General features: G+C 28.1%; 1 long non-coding RNA gene across 1 annotated transcript; it reads left to right on the top strand.

The window, feature by feature from the left end:
* The first annotated feature begins 205 nt into the window (after nucleotides 1-205).
* Nucleotides 206-6,223, top strand: LOC147803268 (uncharacterized). The gene is made up of 3 exons (XR_015428979.1): nucleotides 206-269; nucleotides 3,813-3,921; nucleotides 5,984-6,223. It is a non-coding gene; the product is annotated as an uncharacterized LOC147803268 (long non-coding RNA).
* The last annotated feature ends 271 nt before the right edge of the window (nucleotides 6,224-6,494 follow it).

Below are 6,494 nucleotides of genomic sequence, written 5' to 3' on the forward strand. Positions count from 1 at the left end.
TTATTTTATCATATTTTTCCAAAACAGTAGAATAAACGTAAAAAATATGGCATTCAAACAGTTAACATTGAGAAAAACCGCCGATTGATCATTTTAACCAAATACGTTAAAACAACAGTAAATTTATTCGCGCCATCTAGGTCTTTCGCCATAGAGAAGCGTTAGAAGCTCATGCGATAATGGAAATGTAAATATTATTCCATATCGCGTGAGCTTTGATGGGATGCATGGGATCTCCATCACCATCGAGCAAGACTAAGATACAAAAAGTAAGTATTTCATCATCAATTATTTCATGTTATTATATATTGTATTTAAGTTTGAATCCCTCGTAAAAATGTAATTTTGAGTACATGTGTTCTTATGCAGTGTCAAGTGATAAGTAATTTTTTTCTGAAGAAAAACGATAGTTACTTTTTGTATTCAGCAACTTATTTGTTTTGATCGTTATATTATTACTAAAAAACTTAAATGTAAATCGCTAATGCTGTAATTTTTTCATAATGTGCTTAATTTAACGCCATTGCACTTTAATATTCTACTAGCAACGAACTTTGATTTTCGAATGAAAGCACAATTCTTAATTAAATATATTATTACTATTAAAGTTTATTCATTGCATAAGAAATATTATTCGTGAAAGTCTAATACAGTGTTTCCCAACCTTTTTTGTACCATGTCCCACCTAAGCGTTTCTAAAATTCTTATGCCCCCCTATGTAACATATACATAATTTTTAATATAAGAAAATCGAATTGTTCACTTAAGAAACTTAGGAAATTGTTAGCGAAACAAAATAAGTAAATTTTCAGAACATATAATGAAAAATTCAAATTCGAAATAATTTTAATAAAGATTTTTCTATAATAGTTTAATATTTTAATTTAGTGAGATTCTCGCCCTTGATGCTTGCTGCACATAGATTTTATCTTAGGTTCCAATTTGGTTAGCTTCAGTCTCAAGTCTCCCCATTGTGTTATATCCAGACGATTTCTTTTTTTTACCAATGAAATGATTTACAGCACTAAATCCACGTTCAGCTAAATATGAAGATGGAATCGGTAACAATAGTTTTCTTGCACATTTGATTGAATTTGGGTATTTGTTTTATGTTTCCTCACGAAGCCATGACATCACTCATTTCATATTAAATAAAGTATTAACTGACTAATCATTTTCCATTTCTGCAAGTTCTTGATATATCAGACAAATCCACTAACATGGACTGCAACATCCATGTTGGAAAATAAATTTGTTTTAAATCAGAATATCTTTCTCTTAAATCAGCCGATAGAATTTTCAGATGAAAGACAATAACAAGTAAAGCGGTATCATTTACTTCACATTTTTGGAGCCAATGAAACTGTTCAAAGTTTTTGTTGTTAATATATTTCTCACATAACTCAATAAGGGTAATGAAGCCAAATATCTTCGTTTTTGCATCAACAAGAGTTTTATTGGTTCCTTGAAGTTTCTTATTTAATATATTCGGTTTTTCAAAGATATTGGCTAAATAACTCACAAATACTTTACCATCGACTGTAAACAGATACTTCATTTCAGGTTTGTCGCCTTAAAAATTCCTAAGTCGCATAATATTTATTGACTGCAATTATTTAAGAATTTATTATTGTATCTTTGTAGTTTATTTGTAAGTCGTATTTTTTTCTGATTCTTATTTTGTTATCCTAAATTTGGTAGTTTGAAATTCATTTGGCACATTGGTGATAGTGGCAGCACAGATCCTTGTATGGACTTATTCCCTAAATTATTTTAAGAAGTCTTTTTTACCTTAATATATATAATTAACATTTGACCTTGTGATAAATTAAAAGTTTTGATTAGTTCTGTTCTATACTAAATATTAAAATGAACTTGATGACATTCTGGTTACTTTTGATAGTATGAACCAACTCAAAAACTCATTGCTTTAATAAATTTATCGAGAAAAAAAACTGACTGGTAATAACTAATATTAAATGTTTATCTGATTGAAACAGCAAAAGAGGTTAATGCTACCTTGATTGATAGTTTGCGAATTAACCGTAAAATAAAGTTCAGAATATTATAAAGTCTTCTTAATGATTCCAATTTATTAAAATAGTAGTAAAAGGCATATTTTTTATGAAAAAAGTGACAATGTGACAACTAGCTAGCGAATTGCCATTTGTTATGTTTAGTGCCTTGAAGTAGGTGCTGACTGTTAATTTTGCACAATACTGTACAATATTGACAAAATTATACTGGAAATTGTTAAAGTGTTCTCTTCTAAACAAAATAATAATTAAAAATAGTAGGTTTTGAATTTAAAAATAGTTTTTTTTTTCTTTTATGTTGAAATTGCTTTTCTTGCACTTTAGTGGAGCAAATTATACTTCAGTTATACTTTATTTTATATCCGTTGTTGAACAGCCAACCCAATTTTTGGGTTTATGACAACAAATGTTCAACTCCGTAGCCTTGTAATTTTGAACCAATTCAGAAGACAAGAAAACTCCTGGATCAGTACTCCCAGAAGTATTGATTTGTTATAAAATCATGAGGGACTTAGAGACTCGACAGATTTAATGTTCATCAGTCACCATTTACATACACATAGAGTCTTTGGCTGGCATGGATCGAACCCACGAACTCTTGGACATGTGCCCTGGGCCCTATCGACCAAGCTATCCCAGCCTTTTATTTCAGTTATAGTTAGTCTGGTACATCCATTATGTACAAAAAATGTCTTTATTTATTTATTGTGTTTTTTTTTCAGGCCGACTACTAAACCTAAACATACCTAAATATTTAAAAAAGAGTCAAATTAAAAAAAATTTCTAGTTTTTATTTGTTTTTGTAAAGTGTAGTAGTGTATTTAGTAATTTTACACAATTAATTCCTTTTTAAAATTCTCATATTCATGATTTAGTCTTTATTTTCTAGCTTTTATCCCATTAATTGCTGTTACAACATATCTAGTGTGTTCATTTTTATTACTTAAATTCATTTTAAGTTATTTTAATGTAATGAGGCAAGGTGCTATATATTTTTACAGTTTGAAAAAGTGAAATGTAGGCTAAATTGAAAATGTGATGAATAATAATTTAAAAGCAAAATTTATAATGTATCATTGCAATATATGTAATTATGTAAGTTACTCATCTAGAGTGTACTATCTCCACATGTCAACTCATAGACATGAGTTCCGTGTTAAGTTTAAGTGTAACTCGTTAGTTGCAAATAAATTAATTTGCTGTTTTACTATTAATAAGTTTATTTAAATATAAATGTATTTCAAACTTATTACGTATGTACTTAGTGTAGGTACATCTAAATAGTTAATTTTCTTTCAGGTCTTCAAACCACTTGATCTGCAATCGCTAGCAAAGCATCCATGTCTTAGGTAACTGTGTGATCCACAAACATAGAGTTTCAATTTGCCAGTGACTAAAAATGTCAATATATTTTAAGTTTAATTTTAGCTATTGTTTAAAAAGAGAAAAATGATTAAAAGAATTAAAAGAATTCATCTGGGATATTTCTCTCCCTATTTAAACTTGCATATTGAATTTCATGAGAATAAATGTTGCAAGATATTTTTATTAATAATTGAGAAAATTAATTAGAATTTTATGAAATTTCTCACTGCTGGGAGATGTATCTCCACACGTTTGAAATAATCTATATCTAATTTTTGTTGTCTTAGCATTTGAATGTTTTCAGAAATGTTTTAATTTAAAATTTTGTGAAAATTATAAATTAATTTATAAGATAATGTATTTTTTTATTCTCATATCACTCATTGTTATTAATTTTTTTTTTAATTTTAGGGACATCAATGTTGAGGTGTGAGGAACTATGGATGGCATAGCCGTGAACACCAAAATTAAAGATGCAGTAGCTGTAGCGACTGGGTTTGCGTCTTATTACATATTAGAGGTACTAAAAATTTTATTGATTTTTCTTGTATTTTTCTTCTTCTCCCCCCCCCTCCCCTAAGCTCTAAAGTTCTTGAGCAAAAAAAAAAGAAAGTTTTAGCAAATCGTTAGAATGCCACAAGACTTATGAGCATGACTTTTTATACCATTCTTCCAATTGTTGCACAAAAATTTACCTGATGTGTGTTTCAATACATTATTCATTAAAACCAATTATATTTTAAATAAACCTATGATTGGAACAATATCTTATCAGAATTGCTGTTTATGATTAAAATTTAATTATTAATTCAAATAGTTCTAACTAATTACAAATGAATCTCAATTCAGTTAAGGGATAATCCATCAGTTATTTTGTGCTTTTTATCATAATGCAAACAACTTAAATTAACTGGGGTCTGTTTAGAAGAAATTTGGGTCCGTTAACGGACCCTTCACAAAATATCTTTTCATAAAAACGGACCCTTCACAAAATATCTTTTCATAAAAACGGACCCTTCACAAATTTGTTTATCTTCGTTATTGTTTTGTTAAAAACCCTTCCCAAGAAGGGGGGGGGGGAGAAAGACAGAAGTAAACGAACTAAATTTTGTCTTCGGTAGACGCTTCTTCCTTTATTCGTCCGAAATGAATATTCTGCGTTCAGCAGTATAGGCTAAATACTAAATATCTGTATGTTGCAACGCTAATTTAGTAGCTGCAATTGCTGTTTATTTTTAAAAATTTAATTTTTTTAATTATAATTATACAGTGTTGAGCATAATCTTGTATATCTTTACAATTTAAAAACTCCTTGAAAAAGTTTTTTTGCAATAACGGACCCTATTTGCACAAATTCACAAAAGCGGACCCTGGTTGAAAGAATGTGACTTAACGTTTATTTTATATTCACAAATTACGAGTAATTTTTTCACAATTTTACAAAAACGGACCTTTCACAAAATGTCTGGACAGACCCCTGATTAAAGATTAGAAGCTCTGATTTAACTCACGATTTTTTTTTCTTCACTGAAATCAAATCACTAATAAATCAAATATTATGATAAATAAGTTTAATTAAGAGAAATTTTAAATATTTTGTTATACAAATTAACAGCAGATTCTGCTTGGATGTGCCTTCGCCTTTTTTTTAATTTTTATTATGCTCTACTCTTAATAGATTAAATTAATATAAAAATGTTTGCAGATTAAGTCTGTTAAACAAATGTATGTGACTTTCTAATATTCTATAATTGTTTTCTTTCTCATGTGAAAATGTCATATCTAAAATGTTAGAAATAACTGAAAGTTACAATTCCTATGTCAGTAAAATATTTTAAACAAAATGAGGCTGTCACTAAAACAGTAGTGTTGTATTATGTTTTAAGAGCTTAAAAAGCTGCTGAATATATGCTATGCATCAATTTTATTCATTAAGTGTTCATACTGATTGAGAATAGATTCTTTTTGCTACAGATAACACATATTTACGCATTTTTTTAATCTAGTTCCGAGGTAATAAAATAAATTTGTTCATTAACTTTTGCATCAAGTTGCATTTGGCTTGGTCAACCTTTCTGTGCTGAGTTTACTAACAACTAACTGGTTTCTCTAATAATTAACAGTCTATAACTAATAATAAACTTGTCAATTTGTATAAATGTTTATGGTAATTTCTAATTTGCCTTTCAGTTGCTTTTGTTGATAGCCATTTTTTTAGCTTTTTGCTTTTATTTTCTTACATATGCGTATGTTGAGCGTTTCTAAATAAAAGGATTCTCCATGAAAACTTGGTATTAAAATAGTATTGAAAATATTTTTGACTTCGTGGAGTTTTTTTTTTCATTTTCCACAATATGAGATTTGAGATATGGTGTGGCAAGGTTTTCTATTTTGGCTAAATTTGTTTCTTAAAATTCAGTATTTGGAATATTGATATCAGTAATGTTTGTCTTGCAAAATTTTCAATAGAAATAGTCAGTTTGCTATTATATTGAATTTTATCATAATTATAGTTGTTTCTGAAGCCCAAGAAAATTGATGTACATAAAATTATTTTTTACTAATTTTAGCATATTTTTCAGGTGCTTTGTTAGAATAAATCCAGTGTCTGGCTCCAAAGTAGAAAGGGAAAAGATTGTTTATCAGAAATTCACCCTTAGATTTTAAGCTTTCTATCTTTGACAGTTGGGTGAAAGATTGTCGACATTAATAAATTCATCAATTTTTTATTCTTTCCTTCATTCACAGAATGCGTAACATTCTAAAAAAGTGTTTAAAGGTGTTTATTTTGCTTATATGAAATGATCTGTAGAAATTAATAAAGTCATTTTTGTTATTTGTAATTGTTTTCTTTTCATTATCTGCAATTTATCAACATGTTTATGAAGTTTTAATAAAAAACTTTATTTTACTTAAAAAGTTGAAACAGTTGATGTTAGAATTATCGTGTTTAGTTTTGAGAATAACTTAACTTTCAAAAATTGTGGTATTAATTGCTCTAATTATCATTTATATTCTGTTTTCGTATACATTAAATGATATATCTTGAAGTTCAGTATCTAACCTGTTGAAAATTTCATTCTTACTGGCCTT

The sequence above is a fragment of the Parasteatoda tepidariorum genome, chromosome 9 (assembly GCF_982258835.1).
Source record: "Parasteatoda tepidariorum strain Cologne lab strain chromosome 9, Ptep-v5.0, whole genome shotgun sequence".
Classification (NCBI taxonomy): domain Eukaryota; kingdom Metazoa; phylum Arthropoda; class Arachnida; order Araneae; family Theridiidae; genus Parasteatoda; species Parasteatoda tepidariorum.